Source organism: Natrix helvetica (assembly GCF_964273705.1).
Source record: "Natrix helvetica genome assembly, chromosome: 1".
Classification (NCBI taxonomy): domain Eukaryota; kingdom Metazoa; phylum Chordata; class Lepidosauria; order Squamata; family Natricidae; genus Natrix; species Natrix helvetica.
This window is the reverse complement of record NC_138548.1, coordinates 1,335,565-1,354,596: the sequence shown is the minus strand read 5'-3', so window position 1 is coordinate 1,354,596 and position 19,032 is coordinate 1,335,565. Positions and strand designations below refer to the sequence as shown.

General features: G+C 46.1%; 1 long non-coding RNA gene across 1 annotated transcript; it reads right to left on the bottom strand.

Moving 5' to 3' along the window:
* Positions 1 to 720: 720 nt before the first annotated feature.
* On the bottom strand, positions 721 to 9,748 carry LOC309383262. The gene is made up of 4 exons (XR_014173806.1): positions 9,592 to 9,748; positions 8,030 to 8,194; positions 4,229 to 6,007; positions 721 to 1,137 (listed from the first exon to the last, which is right to left on the bottom strand). It is a non-coding gene; the product is annotated as an uncharacterized lncRNA (long non-coding RNA).
* Between the last annotated feature and the right edge of the window lie 9,284 nt (positions 9,749 to 19,032).

The following is a 19,032-nucleotide window of genomic DNA, read 5'->3' as shown; positions in this document are numbered from 1 at the left end:
GGAAGATGAACAGGTAAAGGAAACAATGATATGGCGTTTACCCGAAAATATGACCTACTCAAAAAGTAAGTCCTAGCTTTTTACACGTGCACCCAATTTAAGTCCTACCCCCCACAATAAGCCCCAATTAAGACCCCACCCCACTGTGCACGGGTATAAATTAAGATAGGGTGGGGATGGTGTGTATGTGTGTGTAGCTGGTCTACTACTTACTTTCGGACAGTTGTAGCCAGGCCTCACACAACTCGGCCCATTTCTTTTGCTACAGCCAGCAAGGATCGACCTGGAGCTCTGTTATCACCTGGGGTGACATGCACAAGTGAGATGAGTCAACAGACAACCCCCCCTCCCCGCAAAATAAGACCTGGTATCAAAAAAAATTGGTAACAAAAAAATATAAGACGGGCTTATTTTCAGGGAAACATGGGTAGTGTGGGCAAAAGCTTTGGAGATACTATAGATTTAGACAAATGGCAAAAGATTTGGGAAAGAAATAGATTATAAACCAGAAATGTTCTTGCTAGGCAGAATATCTGAGAAAGTATGATAAAGGGAATCTATATTTAGCATTTCATAGCTTGACAGCAGCAATAATTGTTTATGCACAGTACTGGAAAAGTGAGGAAACCGCCCACAGATAATGCAATTAATTTTTTTCTTAGATTGTGCAGAGATGGATAGATTGACGTTAAAAAGAAAAGAAAAAGAAGACACAGAGTATTTTCGAACACGGGACTTGTTTTATAAATGGTTGAACAGTAGAGTAGAAATTAGGAGCGGGAAGATTATCATTGTATAAAAGTAAATTGATCCAGACAATACTCTGTTTACTAAGCACTTATGTATGTAATGTGAAAATATATAAACAAACTGTTAAAAAAAACATTGGCAAAGTAACTGAAGTAACTCCGGACTTGAGTAAGAATTCTGGCTTGATTTGTCCCATTGTTTCCTTGGCTGTCCTTGGCTGTTTTCAAGGTCTTCTCCAACACCAAAGTTCAAAAGTGCCAATGTTCGGCCTTGCCTGCTTCTTCAAAACCCAACTTTGGTCAGGGAATCCATGAAGAGCCCGGCCTGCACAAATCCAATTACTGAACGGGGGCATTTCAACTGTGAATCTAGCCCAAGTGCCGAGAACTGCAGGAGAGAAGAAAGGAGGGTTGAAATCGTTTAATCATTTATTCATTTAGCTTATTTATTTATAAAATGTATTGGCCACGTATCTTATCGAAGGATAACTCTGGGAAAGGGAGGGGAGGTAGGTATTTGGACGTGCACAAACATACAAACCTAAACATGTTAATACCAGCAAATGTTACAGTCCAGTACATTAACTTGAATCTGCATTCTAAAAAGTTTGCACTGCTTTTATTTTATAATTCTGTCGGCTGCCCTGAGGCTTCACTAGAGGAGGATAAACCAACTATAAACGAACAAATAGATATTTGCCGATGGAGAGAACTTGATAGGTACCTCACTTCATGCTGGCCTCTAGGACTAGTAAATTCGTATTTGTAGTTAATTCTCAAAAAAGTGCACAAATGTTTGGGAAAAATCCGCATGAAAATGCATCAAGATGGTCTGCGTTAATTTTTTTTTTTAATCCGGTGACCAAACTCAAGAGTGGAAAAATAGGAGGAAAGTAGAAATGGCTAGAATAGATTCATCCATTGCCATCAAGGGCTGCTGTCTTCTTTTGGGTTTTTTTTTTGTCTGCACAGAGTTTGGACCAGTTGCCCCCAATAATCTTTCGGGCACCAGAGACTGGTTCCATGGAGAAAGATTTTCCTGCCGACTGGAAGGGTCGCGGTTTCACACGCTGCCTGCACCCCACGGATGGGGCTTTGCCCAGTTTGGGGGTTGGGGATCCCTGGTTTAGAGCATAACCTTCAGCCACAGAAGCTCCAAAATGAAAAGTGTGCATAGTGAGGTGAATGATGCGACCTCCCTTAAAAGATCTGGAAGGTCTTCCCATCATAGTTGCATTGGAGATGCAACAACAATCTGGGTGCTCCTTTCACCAACCTCTGAAGGATGGAAGACCAGGAGCTGGTCAGGATCGAACTGCTGGCAGTCGGCAGAGTTAGCCTGCATTCTAACCACTGCATCAGCAGAGCTCTTGAGAAGAGATTGTCGATAGACAGAAGATACATAAAATAAAGAGAGGGAGATTAAGATAGATAATAAGACAGACAAGGCAGGTAGGTAGACAGGTAGGTAGAAAGACAGCAATAGCACTTAGACTTATATACCGCTTCACAGTGCTTTACAGCTCTAAGCAGTTTACAGAGTCAGCCTTTCCCCCCCAACAATCTGGGTCCTCATGCTATGCATAGCCTTGTTGATTTTAGCTCACCCACATCTGCTGGGGCCAAAGGCTGAAGCAGCTGAAGAGGATTATCTTGGGGAAAACAGGCTCAATACCTTTGCTTCTATTTTCTTAAGTCAAAATGGGAACCGGTGGATTTAGGCTAGGGCGCTAGTCCAAACTCACCTTGGATCAGCCCCTGCCTAACCCCAGAAAGGAACACTGATGTTGCCTTGACGGTCGCTTGCCATCTCCTTGAACAGCCTCCCTAACCTGAGGCTCTTGAACGACAGCATATACAGAATAACAGAGCTGGAAGGGACCTTGGAGGTCTTCTAGTCCAACCCCCTGCCTAGGCAGGAAACCAACACCACTTCAGACAAATGGCTATCCAACATCTTCTTAAAGACTTCCAGTGTTGGGGCATTCACAACTTCTGGAGGCAACTTCTGTTCCACTGATTAATTGTTCTCACTGTCAGGAAATTTCTCCTCAGTTCTAAGTTGCTTCTCTCCTTGATTAGTTTCCACCCATTGCTTCTTGTTCTACCCTCAGGTGCCTTGGAGAATAGCTTGACTCCCTCTTCTTTGTGGCAACCCCTGAGATATTGGAACAATGCTATCATGTCTCCCCTAGTCCTTCTTTCTCTTAAGCTAAACATACCCAGTTCCTGCAACCGTTCTTCATGTGTTTTAGCCTCCAGTCCCCTAATCCTCTTTGTTGCTCTTCTCTGCACTCTTTCTAGAGTCTCCACATCTTTTCCACATCGTGGCGACCAAAACTGGATGCAATTATTCCAAGTGTGGCCTTACCAAGGCATTATAAAGTGGTATTAACCCTTCAGTTGATATTGATTCTCTCCCTGTTGATGCAGCCTAGGACTGTGTTGGCTTTTTTGGCAGCTGCTGCACACGGCTGGCTCCTATTTCAATGGTTGTCCACTAGGACTCCAAGATCCCTCTCACAGTTACTATACTGTGCTTGTGGGGGATGATGGGGGGTTTTCATCTTACACAGCTGGGGAAGAGAATGAAGGAAAGCAAACTGCCCCCTCCTACTGCACCCCAGCCTTGACTTGCAATCCCAACCTGTCAAAATCTGGGCAAGCCTATCAGTTTGTTTATAAACTGCTAATCCAATGTTAAGTGGCCATTTTAGGATTCCCTTCCTCATCCTTTGATGCTTGTCATGGTTGTATGATTTTAATTGCTTTTGTAACATTAATTTAATTTTTAATGTTAATTTTACATATTTTATTGGTTGTATTGTATTGTACAGAGAAATGACTGCACCATACTGAGCATCCTAAGATGGAATGGAAATCTAGAGCTTTGTTGTAGAGTAACAAAGATGATCAGTGGGTCTAGAGGTTAAATTGTATGATGAAGAGTTGAGGGAACTACCTTCTCTGTGGTGGCTCCCTCCCTCTGGAACATCCTCCCCTCGGAAAACAAACTGCCCCCCACTCTGACCCTCTTTTGGAAGGCCCTGAAGACATGAGTTGCCAGCTGGGATGAGGAACCCAAATCGGGACAGAGCCTATTAAATTGTTAGTATGAATGTGTGTTGTTGCTGGAATGAGTGGGGTTGGGGGTGTGTGTGTGTTATTATTTGTATTATTATTTCTTTTATATTGTTTTATTTCCTGCAAGCCGCCTTGAGCAAGTAGGAAGCAATACAAATTTTCCAAGTAAATAAAAGTAGGTATGTCTAGCTCTCAAACTTCTCAAACCGGGAGCTAATTCAGGGTCCCTCAGACTGTTGGAGGTGGGGTGGCCGACCATAGTTTGGAAAAAACAACAACCATGAACCAATTCCTATGCACACTGCACGGATCTTATTCGTAGTGCCAAAAAAAACCCCATGAAATAATAATACAATATCTAAAATGAAGAGCAATTTTAATGAACATAAACTTACTGGTATTTCAATGGGAAGGATGGGCCTGCTTTTGGCTGATGAGGTGGTCAATGTCCACTTCCACCTTTGTCACTGCCAGGCGTAGCAAGCGATGCAAGCGTTCATCAGTTAGTCTGGATCTGGTTGGGGATTTCAGATGTTTCATTTGGGGGAAAAATACTGGTGCTGCCAAAGATGGTTACCATTTTGAGTTCATGGTTCCTGAGATATGTCTTGGGGGTGGGGGGGGGGGGGGAGAGATACATAGAAATCAGTTAAGGCTGCTTGACTTGAATGCGTCTTTCAGAGTGTCCCAATTCTGTAGGTCAGCCGGTTCCATCTGGCAAATCAGATCAACAATGTCGATGTTGAGAGAAAATGGGTTCCAGAAAAGCTGTGTATGTCCTGGTCATGTGCACGAAGCACCTCTGAAACTCCCTTTGCAACATTTCCAGTGAATCCACACAAGTTTTTGTTTGGGAATGCACCTGTTGGGTTTTCGGCCAAGAGCTTTTGAGTAGTAGGGAGATGACAGAGGTTTTCCTCCTTCATTTGTTTGAGGAGGTCCTATTTTACCTCAAATGCCTTCACACATGAATGCATAATCACAGATGAGCTTCCCCCTTCCTTGAAGTTGCACAATGAAAGTGTTGAGTAGCTCTGTTACATCTGTCAGAAAGACAAGGTGCCTTTTCCATTCTTCATCTTTGAGTTCTGGTACGTCTCTGGTTTTTGGAAGCAGGAAAGCAGAAAACTGTGGAAGTCAGTCATGGCAACGTTTCAAAACTCTCCCTCGACTCAGCCAACCGACTTCGGTGTGGTACAAAATACCTGCATGGGCAACGTTTAGCTCGGATAGAAGTTCCAGAAACTGACTGGTTTAGTGCATGTGCCCTAGTGAAGTTAACACAAGACACCACAACTTTCATGACAGAGTCCCCCTTCAGTGGTTTACAACACAGTGCTTCTTGATGGATGAGGCAGTGTATGGCTATTGGAAGTGAGTGGTTGTGTTTGTCCCTCTCTTTGCTAATGTGTGCCACTACTCCCTTCGGACACCCCACCATGCTAGGACCAGCATCAGTTGTCACACTGGCTAGTTTAGCCCGGTCCAGTTCCAAATCATTCAGTCTGGCGAACCTTTTCAAAGATATCTCATCCTGTTGTTGTTCCTGTGATGCTTTTCAGGGCAGCAAGCTCCTCTGTGACTTCAAAACAATCATTTGTCCCACGAATGAAAATTAGAAGTTGTGCAGAATCACGTACATCAGTGCTTTCGTCGAGGGCCAATGAAAAAGAGCAAAGTTTTTTTTGAGGAGTTTTGCAAGTGCTGATGCAAATTGTCCCCCCGTTTCTTCAATCCTTCGTGTAATTGTAGGTCCTGAAAGACTCACTGTACTAAATAAATCAGCCTTCTCTGGACACATCTCTTTGGCACCAGAAAGAAGGCGCTGATTCTCCCTCCTCAAATGGTCTGCCAGTGCCCACTGTTATCTTGGCAATGATGAAATATTTATCTGCTTCCACTTGACAAAAGCATTTTGCTGAGTTGTCAATCCATTTTTCACTTTTAATATTTTGTCTTTTCTGGCTTGTCCAACCAAACAATCATATTTGTCTTTATGTCGAGTTTCGTAGTGTCGACGCAAATTGTATTTCCTGAGCACAGGCACTAAATCCTGACTGATCCAACAAATAGCGCTTTCCTTGTACTGCATGAAAAAGTAAGCCTACGTCCACTGTTCTTTGAAGATCCTGCACTCAGGGGTCCATTTTTCTTTTCCTAGGATTTCAAAATTGCTATTAGTAAGATACCAAGAAATGCAGCGTTACAAAAAATAGGGTTCACTATAACACAGAAATAATGACAGGCGGAGAGCAGCTGTTAGTGAGCGCACAGATCTAGGCATCAGTGGTGGGTTCTGGATCCCATTGCAACCAGTACGCTGCAATGGGGCCGGGTGTCCACCACGTGCACCCATCGCCCGTGACGCTTCATCTGCTCAGGGAAGCATTGCGCAGGCACCGTACGCTTCGTGCACGTGTGCAAATGGCCCGGTTGGGACAAATACAAGTAAGGAGAGTAGGTGGGGGGGGCCCTCTGGAGCACCGTACTGGAACGGTACCTGGTGCTCCCAGAAGGATCCGGTACGCCTTTACTGGGGCGTACCAGCCGTAACCCACCACTGCTGCACACCCAGGGGTTGTCTTTGGTTGGGATTGGAGGATCGCCCCTTGAATACAGCTAGTGGTAATCCTTGGGTGTACAAACCTGTGCATTCAGCGCCAGCTTCTCTCAGCCTGTCAATACTCTGAACACGAGTGGCTGCTTCTGATCGCTTGCACTTGTCATTGCAGCCACAAGAATCAGCGAATTCTCGCCAGATTCCAGATCAGATGTATCATTACTGCCGCTAGGTTGCTAATGGAGACAAAGTGTGTATATAATGTGTATGGGGACATGTGAAGATTGCTAAGGCGATCATATGTAGTGTACTATTGTATTAATTATATTTATTGATAATTTGCACACAATAAAGGCATCCTGATTAGTAATAAAAATAAAAGTACGCCTTAGCAACAGGTTCACCTTAGCCATCCTCTGTGTCCTTATACATGTATCTCCAGTAGCAACCTAAATACAGTGCTAAATGAACAAGCCAGCATAACTAAGAGAATCATGTCCTAATTAATATTTGTTATGCAGACCTTTAGATGGATCTTCAGCCTGCTGCCTGGTTTTTCTTCCCCTCCAACTGACCGGGAAAACCGTCTCTGTCTCTCCTCTGGCAAAGGCTAAGACAGCTAGAGTACTATAAAGGACCCAGCCAACGCATGCGCTGTCCAGGAGACCTCGCTGGACTCATTATACGTGCAGGTGGATATCAGGTAGCCGCAGGCCCGCAGGAGACCAGTGCATACACTGCGCATGTCGCACATCTGACAGCCAGCCAGCACACAGCTCAGTGTGTGTCCCCGCTTTGAATGATGTGCAGGCCAGATAAATTGCTTCAGCAGGCCTTATCTGGCCTGGGGACTGTAGTTTGAGGACCCCTGGTCTAGTCTATTGAAGAGAAGGATTGGATGGGGGAGGGGTGAGAGAAACCCAATATTGGTAAGGCCACCCTTGGAATATACGGCATCCAGTTTTGGTCACCACGATATAGAAAAGATGTGGAGACTCTAGAAAGAGTGCAGAGAAGAGCAACAAAGAGGACTAGGGGACTGGAGACTAAAACATATGAAGAACGGTTGCAGGAACTGGGTAGGTCTAGAGAAAAGAAGGACTGGGGGGGATACGATAGCAATATTTGCGGGGCTGCCCCAAAGACAAGGGGGTCAACCTATTCTCCAAAGCACCAGAAGGCAGGACGAGAAGCCACAGATGGAAATTAGTCAAGGAGAGAAGCAACTTAGAACTGAGGAGAAACTTCCTGACAGTCAGAACAATTAACCAGTGGAACTGCTTGCCACCAGAGGTTGTGGTTGCCCAAACACTGGAAGCCTTTAAGAAGATGTTGGATAGCCATTTGCCTGGAACGGTATAGGGTTTCCTGCCTAGGCAGGGGGTTGGACTAGAAGACCTCCAAGGTCCCTTCCAACTCTGCTATTGTATTATATTGTCTTGTGTTTGAGGAGCTGTCACAGAAAGAAGGGGACTGATTTGATAGGAGCTATCTTGCCCCAATGGAACTGGCCCAGCCCCAGGAATCAGGGGGCCCAGAGTGGCTTTGGATTGTGACACAGCAGGTATATAAATTTAATCAACACATCAATTAAAAATCACCCTCATGGCAAAAACTCTTCAATTCCCAGACTTACCTCTTCCACGCAATCGTGGCCCATTGGCTGCACATCACGCAGGTCTCCAAGACTCTCTAGAACTGCCAAGCGGAAGCTCTTCGTCCTCAGACGTCCCCATTGCTGGCACCTCTTTGACCTCTTCCGATGATTTTAGGCTGCTCCTTGCCTGAACTTTGCTGGATCCTGAACAGGAAAAGCCACACACGTTTTTAAAATCTGAAACGGGGTGGGTGCTCACTTCCTGGCTATTGAGGGGCAAATAACAAAACATGGGTTTTGTTATTTGTTAACTAACATAGTTACTTTGTATTTTAATCTGATTTATATTCTTTCTTTCAAGGTGATGTTCAAGATTTATTAGCTTTTAACATTCATAAACAAGCTGGAGACTAGGTCCTGATAATAAAAGTTTGTTAGTACAAATTGGGGCCTGGCTTATCTTCTTTTGTGAAACCTAAGCAATCTTTCACCTTACAATCTATTCCCCTTCAGACCTCATTTTAATAAACATGTATGCTGTTACCCTGTCCAATTAATTTCCCTCTTTCAGGCTTGTTATGCTGACTATAAAAGGGGATGTAAGCGAGAGAGATCGGGGTTCCCTCTTTGAATGAGAGGAATCCCTTTGGCCTGAAAATTCTGATAAATTGTAATAAAATGATCTCATCTAGATTTGTCCCACTGGAAAATAGGCACATCATTCTCCATTGCCAGCTCCTTCATCCTTCCAGTCTCTCCTACTGGGGGGAGCCAAGGGGGGTCCAAGAGGACCCCTTAGCACCCTCTCCCTGTGCCTGGGCAGCCTCGCAGGACTGTGGTGAGGGAGGCCCAGAGCAGGCATGAAAAGCTTGCAGGGCAGCACCAGAAGGTGGCTCCTTCCAGCCCTGGTCATCCTGGTCGGGCTGTTGTAGAAAACAAAAACCTCTCGAATGAGCTCCCCCCCCCCCCAAAAGCCTCTGACAACCTACAAGGATCCCCCCCCCCCTCAGGACTCCTTCCTCCTCCAGAGTCAGACATCGGGGAGGGGGACGGGACGGGACAGGGACTCCAAGCCCAATTATCCCCAGCTGGAGCATGACGGGAGCCATGGTCCGTTTTTATACACACGCAATAGATACACACACATACATGTATATATGCATATACACACATATATTATATACACACACACACATATAATACACACACATATATATGCATATACACGCATATAATATATATATACACACACACTATATATATATATATATACACACACACACGCATATATACATACACACGTTTTATACACACACACACACACATAACCACAGACATATGCATACATAAATACACACACACACACACACACACACACACACACACACACACACACACACACACACACACACACACACACATATATATATATATATATATATATATATATATATACACACATATACACACACATATGTGTATGTATGTGCATACACACACACACAGAGCACAGAAGCCTCCCTACCGGGGCAGAGGGAAAAAAAGCAGGGGCATAACCACTGCGGCATATAACCGCCATTACAAAAAAAGAAGCGGCCTACCTGGCAAGGCTGTTGTACAAGGCGCCCGGGAGGGCCGCCTCGCACGCGCTCCCTCCGCAGCGGCCTTTCCCCTCTTCGAAAAACCCGCGCTGGGGCCCAACGACGGCCTCGGCCTCCAACCCGTGGGAGTTGCTAGCCGCCATCTTGGATTTACCTCAGAGAGAGAAAAGAGAGAGAACACGAGGCGAAGGGGGAGGAGAATCGGAGGCGCGCGGAGCCTGCCGGGATGACTTAATGCACCGGCCGGCCTGCCGGCAGACTCACGCTCTTCCCCCAGCAACAGGCGCCGCCTAGGCCCGCCTCGCCGCTCCTCTCCATAGACTCGCAAAGGATAGAGGTGCAAGGAGGGAGAGCACTTCCGGGTCCGCCGTTGGTTATTTCTCCCCCCCCTCCTTTTTAAAGGCAGCCATTTTAAGATGCCTGGACTTCAACTCCCAGAATCCCCCAGCCAGCCTTAACATACTGCAAAAAAGAAAGAAAGAAAGATACCTTGATTCCTGGTAGCTTTGGCTTGGGCCACCATGGAGTTTTCTTGCTAGCAGGGTGGAAGTGTGTGCGAGGGCTCTCCCTTTCTTTCTTCCGGGATCTTTGTTTCCCCGCTTGAAATTTCCTGGTGGTCTCCCATCCCAAACTCTGAGCATCACACTTTCGCTTTGGGAAGTCAGCCAAGTTAACCAGAGCTCAACACTCAATAAATTTACAGATGACATCAAACTGGCAGGAATAGCCAACACTTCAGAAAATAGCTAGAACAGAAATAGAATAATAGTAGAATTGGAAGGGACCTTGGAGGTCTTCTAGTCCAATTCCCTGCTCAGGCAGGATTTAAGATACAGAAGGATCTTGACAGGTGTGAGCGTTGGGCCCTATCTAACAAAATGAAATTCAATAGTGAGAAAAGCAAACTTCTACATTTAAACAACACCCCCCAAATGCAGAGGTGTAATATAGGTGGTACCTGGCTCAATAGCAGTAACTCTTGGAGTCCTAGTGGACAACCACTTATGTATTATAGTAGGTATTTTGTAAGGTTTAAGAAATTCAAGGAGTGACATATGAAGTAACAAATTTCATTTTAAGGTATGTTGGGTTCATAGAAATAAAATAAGCATTTGATATATTAGTATCTATCTAAGCCAGTGATGGTTAGCCTTTTTGTCACCACGTGCCGAAAGCACCCATAATGCAGTGCATGCGCGACCCCCCCCCCCCGGTCTGCCCTGCCCCCTGTTCATGTACCCACGACCCCCATTCTTCCCACGCACGCATGCATGTGTCACACACACCCAATGGCCTCCCTGAAGCCTCCTGGGACACAAAACGGGGTGCGGGGGGGGGGGAGGCACCACACACACACACACACTCCCCCCCCATGCATCCTGCCTTTGTTAATTGGAGAGAGTCTGCTTCTCCTACTATATTGTTGCAGAAAATCAAAGGACCCAGAGCCTGAGATCAAGAAAAGATTTATTGTGGCCAAAAGGCTGAGACGGTGTAAACCCACATCTGACGTCTGAGCGAGGGTCTTAGGGAGAAGCGTGTTCTTATAACTTCCTCAAAACAGCTAACACGGGAATGTGCTAAATCATCTCTATTGGCTAGGCTCCTTATTGCTAGGCAGAGAAGCATGCAGGAAACACTAGTTTCATTCTGACATACGTGGTTAAGCCCTTATGTCTGACTGGCAAGCGAGGCCTCCAACTGACTTGACCCTACTTACAGCAGGTGTTTGACATTCAAGTTTCCTGAGTTCAAGCTTCCTGTCTCAGAGATGCTTTTTGTACCTTCTTACAAAGCGCAAAGATAAAAATGACTAAAGATCATCTAACCTGACCCCGACTCATCTCACTCTAATGTCCAAATCTCACTCTGCGTCCTATTTTACCATAAATTCCCAGATGGCAACTAGCCACTCTGTGTGAACCAGTGTTTGTCCGGGAAGGAACATGGATTTTTGTATGCAAGGGTTCCTCTACTACAGGGGTGTCCAAACTTGGGAACTTTAAGACTTGTGGACTTCAACTCCCAGAATTCCCCAGCCAGCATGGCTGGCTGGGGAATTCTGGGAGTTGAAGTCCACAAGTCTTAAAGTTCCCAAGTTTGGACACCCCTGCTCTACTATAAAACTGAGGATCTGATGAGATTTGCAGAGATTATTAGCCAGAATGGATGCTACCAGGATGGTTCTGAAAACTAACAAATCAATCAATCAATCAATCTAGAGCTGGAAGGGACCTTGGAGGTCTTCTAGTCCAACCCCCTGTTCAGGCAGGGGACCATTTGGCTGTCCAGTCTCTTCTTAAAAACCTCCAGTGATGAAGCACCCACAATATCTGAAGGCAACTTCTGTTCCACTGGTAAATTGTTCTGTTAAGAAGCTTCTCCTTAATTCTAGGTTGCTTCTCTCCTTGATTAATTTCCATCTGTTGTTTCTTATCCTGCTTTCTGGTACTTTGGAAAATAAGCTGACCCCCCCCTCTTCTTTGTCACAGCCCCTCAAATACTGAAATACTGCTATCATGTCTCCTCTAGTCCTCCTTTTCTTTAGACTAGCCAAACCCAAATCCTGCAACTGTTCTTCCTAAGTTTTAGCCTCCAGGCCTTTGATCCTCTTAGTTGCTCTTCTCTGCATTTTTTTCTGAAGTCTCAACATCTTTTTTGTAATGGGGTGACCAAAACTGGACGCAGTATTCCAGGTGTGGCCTTATTAAGGCTTCATAAAATGGTACTAAGACTTCATGTGATCTTGATTCTATACCTCTGTTTATGCAACCAAGAATTATGTTAGCTTTTTTGGCGGCGGCTGCAAACGGCTGGCTCATGTTGAATGGACTGTCCACTAGGACTCCAAAGTCCAGGTCTCAGTTTCTGTTTATGAGCCACATGGCGTCTGTACTTGTCCCTTTAGCTTTTTCCTGCCAAGATGTAAAACCTTGCTTTTCTCATTAAATTCCATGTTGTTGGATGATGCCCATAAGTGAAGTGGGCATAGCTAGTCTAGGGAAGAGAAGGACCAGGGGAGACATGACAGAAATGTTCCAAAATTTGAGGGGCTGCCCCAGAGAGGAAGGAGTCAAGCTATTTTCCAAAGGACCCGATGGCCAGACAAGGAACAATGGATGGAAACTGACCAAGGAGAGATTCAACCTGGAAATAAGGAGGAATTTCCTGACAGGGAGAACCATCAACCCATGGAAGAAAAGTTGCCTTCGGAAGTTGTGGGAGCTTCATCCCTGGAGGCTTTCAAGAAGAGACTGGACTGCCTCCTGCTTGAGGGGGAGGGGGTTGGACTAGATGACTTATAAGGTCCCTTCCAACTCTGTTAATCTGTTATCTGTTAAGATCTTTTTGGATCCTGTGCTTGTCAACAACCAAGGTTAATTTGTGCTTGACCAGGGAAATAGAGGAAGCAATGCATACATGATGAAAAGCAAGAACAGGTAATCCTCAACGTACGGCCACAATTGAGCCCCAAATTGATGTTGCTAAGCAAGAAATTGTTTAAGTCAGTTTTGCCCCATATTATGACTTTTCTCGCCACATATGTTAAGTGAATCACTGCAGTTGTTAAATTTAGTAGCATGGTTGTTAAGTGAGTCTGGTTCCCCCATTGCTTTTCAGAAGGTTGCAAAAGGGGAACACATAACTCCAGGGACACTGCAACTGTCATAAATGTGAGTCAGTTGTAGGAAGTTAGCACACACCCCCTCTCCTAGAAAAATGAAATATCCTGGGAAATATTGAAAGAGGCAGAATATTATATTTCCCTGGATCGGAAACGGAGAAACATGTTTTTAGGCAGGAAGAAGACTCGCTCTTCATAGCCCCCACCTTTGCCAATGGGAGATTAAAAGGCCTGGGCCAGTCTATTCTACATAACAAAGATCTCCCCCTTCAACTCCAGGGTGATGGGGTTAAGGTGTGATAGGATTAGCCCTTGACCCATCTCACCCCAGGGCACCTGGGAAGAAGCAAGGCTCAACCAAACATGGACTCAAATCATAGCCTACAGGGTTGCCCCCGCATGGCCCCCCGGGAGTCTGACAACCAATTAGAATACAAGATCAAGATCAAAGGCTGGAAAGGCCATAAAACCAGGGACTTTCAGCATCTCTGCCTCTTTTCTTCTCCACCCAACATCTGGAAGCATCTGATCCAGTGGTGGATTTCAAATTTTTTTAGAACCTATTCTGTAGGTGTGGCCTGTTTTGTGGGAGTGGCTTGGTGGTCATGTGACTGGGTGGGAGTGGCTTGGTGATCATGTGACTGGGTGGGAGTAACTTGGCAGTCATTTGACTGAGTGGGAGTGGCTTGGCAGTTATGTGACCGGGTGGGAGTAGCTGGGCAGAGTCATGTGACTGAGTGGGAGTGGCCAAGTCGATGTCACTAAATTCTTTGCCCCAGATGACCTACAGAAAGAAGATATAAAAAAGGAAATTTATTATTTTGTGCACTTACTACTTAAATAAGAATAAAATAAGTACATAAAACAATAAAACAGCTACTTGCAGAAGAAATATAGCTGTCTTTGCCAGTCTTCAACATTACTGACCACCTTACACACACACTTCCGGCCCCTCACTCTTCCCTAACATCCCCCCCCCCGCCACTCACCAGTTCTTTCTTTTTCTGAGAACTTTTCAGCAAATGGGGAGGGCGAGTGAAAGGGCGAACGAGGGGAGGGAGTGTTCCGGTATGGGGCCCATCCGGTACGGCCGTATTGGTTGAAACCCACCCGATTCTGACCGCCTTTTCTGTTCAGGAGCTCAAGCCACGTGATCCTGTCCACCATTAAACCCTCTTTCCAAGCAGCCTCCGTGTTTCCAGTGTCTTTTCCCCACTTGGAGCTGAACGCAGAAGGACGTTTTCTTCCAACACGTTGTCAAGCATCCCAATATAAATCATGGAACCCGGGGATGCTGCAATGGTCAGTGTGAAAAATGGTCATCAGTCACTTTTTTCAGTGCTGTTGTAACTTTGAATTCAGTTAACCTTTGTAAGTAGGAGGACAACCTGTGTTGCATGTGATTTTGTGTGTGTGGTTTTTCACAATGGTAAAGGGGATGGGAGTCGGAGGCACCGTTCTGCGGTGGTTCGGCTCCTACCTCTCCGGCCGGATGCAATGTGTGTTGACTGGGGGGCAGAGGTCGACCCTGAGGCCACTCTCTTGTGGGGTGCCGCAAGGGTCGGTCCTCTCGCCCCTCTTGTTCAACGCATATGTGAAGCCGCTGGGTGAGATCATCTGTGGTTTTGGGGTGGAGTATCGTCTGTACGCTGATGATACTCAGTTGTACATCTCAACCCCAGGCCACCCCAACGAGGCTGTCGATGTGATGTCCCGGTGTTTGGAAGCCGTCGGGGTCTGGATGGGGGACAACAGACTCAAACTCAACCCCTCCAAGACTGAGTGGCTGTGGCTACCGGCCCCCTGGTTCAGTCAGTTGATTCCATCGCTGACCATAGGGGGCGAGCAATTGCCCCCTGTGGAACGGGCGCGCAATTTGGGCGTCCTCCTAGATGCCCGGCTGTCAATGGATGACCATGTGGCAGCCGTGGCAAGGGGGGCGTTCCACCAGGTTCGCCTGGTGTGCCAATTGCGCCCCCTTCTGGACCGGGATGCCCTACGCACGGTCACTCATGCACTGGTGACGTCTCGCTTGGACTACTGTAACGCTCTCTACATGGGGCTCCCCTTGGGACGCGCCCGAAGACTGCAGCTAGTTCAGAACGCAGCCGCGCGGGTAGTCATGGGGAGTACCAGGTACTCCCATGTAACACCTCTCCTGCGCGAGCTGCACTGGCTGCCTGTGGTCTTTCGGGTGCGTTTCAAGGTTCTGGTTACCATCTTTAAAGCGCTCCATGGCACAGGGCCTAGGTACTTGCGGGATCGCATCCTCCCACACACATCCCTGCGGCCAATTCGCTCTCACAGGGAGGGCCTTCTCCTGGTGCCGTCCACTAGGCAATGCCAACGGGCGACACCGAGGAGTAGGGCCTTCTCTGTGATGGGCCCAACCCTCTGGAATGACCTCCCCCCCGACATTAGAACCACTACTGACCTCCGCTCCTTCCGACAGAAATTGAAGACTCACCTGTTCCGACTGGCTGGTCTGGCATAATTATAACGTTTTTCTCCTGGCATATACACTTTTATTGGTTTTTAGAGGGATTGCCTCTTTTAAATTTAATTTTACAGGATATTGGGATTTTAAATTTTGTATATCCTGATTTATTTATTCAGCTGTACAGTTTGGCATACCTTTTATCCTCCTCACATATCTATTTATTTAATAATTTTTAACTTGTTGTATTTTTGCTACGGACTGTACACCGCCCCGAGTCCCTTTTGGGAGAGGGGGCGGTCTATAAGCGCTAATAAATAAATAAATAAATAAATAAAATCCTTCCTAAAAAACTGGAAAAAGAAATGGAGAAATGTGAAGATGCACCAATTCTTTTCTGAAAGTTTTTATTTACCATTTTCACTATTCTGTAATGTTAGAATTGTAAGCCGCTTAATTGCTTGATTTGAGTTGTGCAGCTATAGAGATCAGCTATATAAAAATAGTGGCAGCAATGGAGATGGAAGTTATCAGGTGTGCTGCAAAGAATAGGCCTTTGTCCAAGGAAGCGAACTGGCTGTGGGTTGTGTGTGTGTGAGAGGCAATGGAGGATTTTAATTGCAAGAGGTATGTATGGCTAGGATGGGAGAATCCTCCAGAGGAGAAGAAAGATTGAAGAAGAGGATGGGGGGAATGAAGGAGCATGAAAGAAAGAGAGAGAGAGAGAGAGAGAGAGGGAGGGAGGGAGGGAGGGAGGGAATTATTGATGGCAATACTGGGGAAGGGAGGGAGGTGAAGGAACAGCAACTTTTAAGGCACGGGGACTTCAACTCCCAGAATTCCCCAGCCAGCCAAGCAAACAAAAAAGAGATTCAAGATTTTGGAAAAAATGCAAAGAAGAGAAACTAAGATGATTAAGAGCCTGGGGACAGAAACATGTGAAGAATGGTTGCAGGAATTGGGTACGGCCTATTTTAGAGAAAAGGACTAGGGTGGGGACATGGTAGCAGGATTCCTGTATTTGAGGGGCTGCCCCAAGGAAAGAGTCAACCTCTTCTCCAAAGCACCAGAAGGCAGGACAAGAAAAAAACAGATGGAAACTCTAAAAGGATGCAAATGCAAGTCAATTTAATCCTTTATTGTCAGAGTACAAGCGTACAACGAGATGTACAGTTGCAAGAAAAAGTATGTGAACCCCTTGGGATTATGTGGAGTTTTGCATGAATTGGGGCATAAAATGTGCTCTGAACTTCATCTAAGTCACAACAATAGAAAAACACAGTCTGCTGAAAATAATACTACACAAACATTAGATGTTGCCATGGCTTAATTGAACATAACATGTAAACATTCACAGTGCAGGGAGGAAAAAGTACGTGAACTCCAGAAGGCGTATTCTGTGCTGTTGGAAGCCATTTTGTTGTTGAATTACTTGTATGCTTTGGGTCCTTGTCCTGTTGCATCACCCATCCTCTGCGGAGCTTCAGTTGGCGGACAGATGGTCATACGTTTTCCTGCAAAATGTCTTTTAACTCTGGAATTCATTTTCCCATCAATGACAACAATCCGTCCAGGCCCTGAGGCAGCAAAGCAGCCCCAAACCATGATGCTCCCTCCGCCATGTTTTACAGTGGGGATGAGGTTTTGATGTTGGTGTGCTGTGCCTTTTTTTCTCCACACAGTGTTGTGTGTTCTTCCCAAACAACTCAATTTTGGTTTCATCTGTCCACAGTATATTTTGCCAGTAGTGCTGTGGAACATCCAGGTGCTCTTTTGCAAACTTCAAACGTGCTGCAATATTTTTTTTGGACAGCAATGGCTTCCTCCGTGGTGTCCTCTCTTTGTATTCCATTCTTGTGTAATGTTTTCCTTATTGTAGATGTGTCAACAAAAATGTTAGCATGTGCCAGAGATTTCTGTAGGCCTTTAGCTGACACTCTAGGATTCTTCTTTACCTCATGAAGCATTCTGCGCTGTGGTCTTGCAGTCATTTTTACAGGACGACAACGCCTAGGGAGAGTAGCAACAGTGCTAAACTTTCTCCATTTGTAGACAGCCTGTCTTACCGTGGACACATGAACATCAAGGCTTTTGGAGATACTTTTGTAACCCTTTCCAGCTTCATGCAAGTCAACAATTCTTGATCGTAGGTCTTCTGAGAGCTCTTTTCTGCGAGGCATGGTTCACATCAGACAGTGCTTCTTGAAGCCAGTAAACCCAAAAGGTGTGTGTTTTTAAAGGGCAGGACAGCTGTCAGCAACACATCCAATGTCATCACCCTGATTGGAGTCAAGGTTGGCTCACTCCTGGCTCCAATGAGCTCTTGGAGAAGTCATTAGGCTAGGGGCTCACATACTTTTTCCTCCCTGCACTGTGAATGTTTCCATGTTATGTTCAATTAAACAATGGCAACATCTAATGTTTGTGTAGTATTATTTTCAGCAGACTGAGTTTTTCTATTGTTGTGACTTAGATGAAGTTCAGAGCACATTTTATGACCAATTCATGCAAAACTCCACGTAATCCCAAGGGGTTCACATACTTTTTCTTGCAACTGTACAATGACCAGCTTTCTGCAGGGGATATAAATCCTTCCATTCCCCACCACCCAGTCAGAGCTGAAGAAGCTTCTGGGATGGGAAGTGAAATGTCTTCAAAAGAAAAAACAACAAGGAAGTCCAGTTGCCTCCTGAAAAAAAAAAGCACCTTTGGGACAACCAGGACCTGGATGGCTGAGAATCTCCATAGACTTTGATCAAGGAGAGAAGCAACCTGGAATGAAGGAGAAACTTCCCAACGAGGAAAATTAACCAGTGGAACCGCTTGCCACTAGAAATCATGGACGCTCCATCCCTGGAGGTTTTAAGAAGAGACTGGAACAGTCACTGGTCTGAAATGATATAGGTTCTCCTGCTTGAGCAGGGGGCTGGACTAGAAGACCTCTAAGGTCCCTTTCCTGCTCTAGTCTCCATTCTTCCAAGCTAGAAAAGCTACGCCTTTGCAATATGGGGACCCAGCCCTCGCGTAACTTACTAGCCCACCCACCCACTTCCAACGGTCCCGGCCGAGCAGCTTGGAAAAAGAACCGCGGGTCGAAAGCAAAAGAGACTCGTGCCGGGCCAGAATATAACGTGGGAAACCGGAGGCCAAGCGGGCGCAACTGCGCAGGCGCCGACCTCCAGTTTCCCCCCCCCCCCCGCTTCCTCCTCCCCCGCCCGCAAGCGCCCTCCTCATGTCCCCCCTCTTTTTGCTTGCCGCGCGCGCGAGCGGCTTTTGAACGGCGCAGCTTCGGCCCAATGGACGGCGGCCGTCATCCGTTCCGTGGCCAATGAGCGGCGGCGGGCGGGGCGCGGGGAAAGGGGCGTGGCCAGGAATGCCG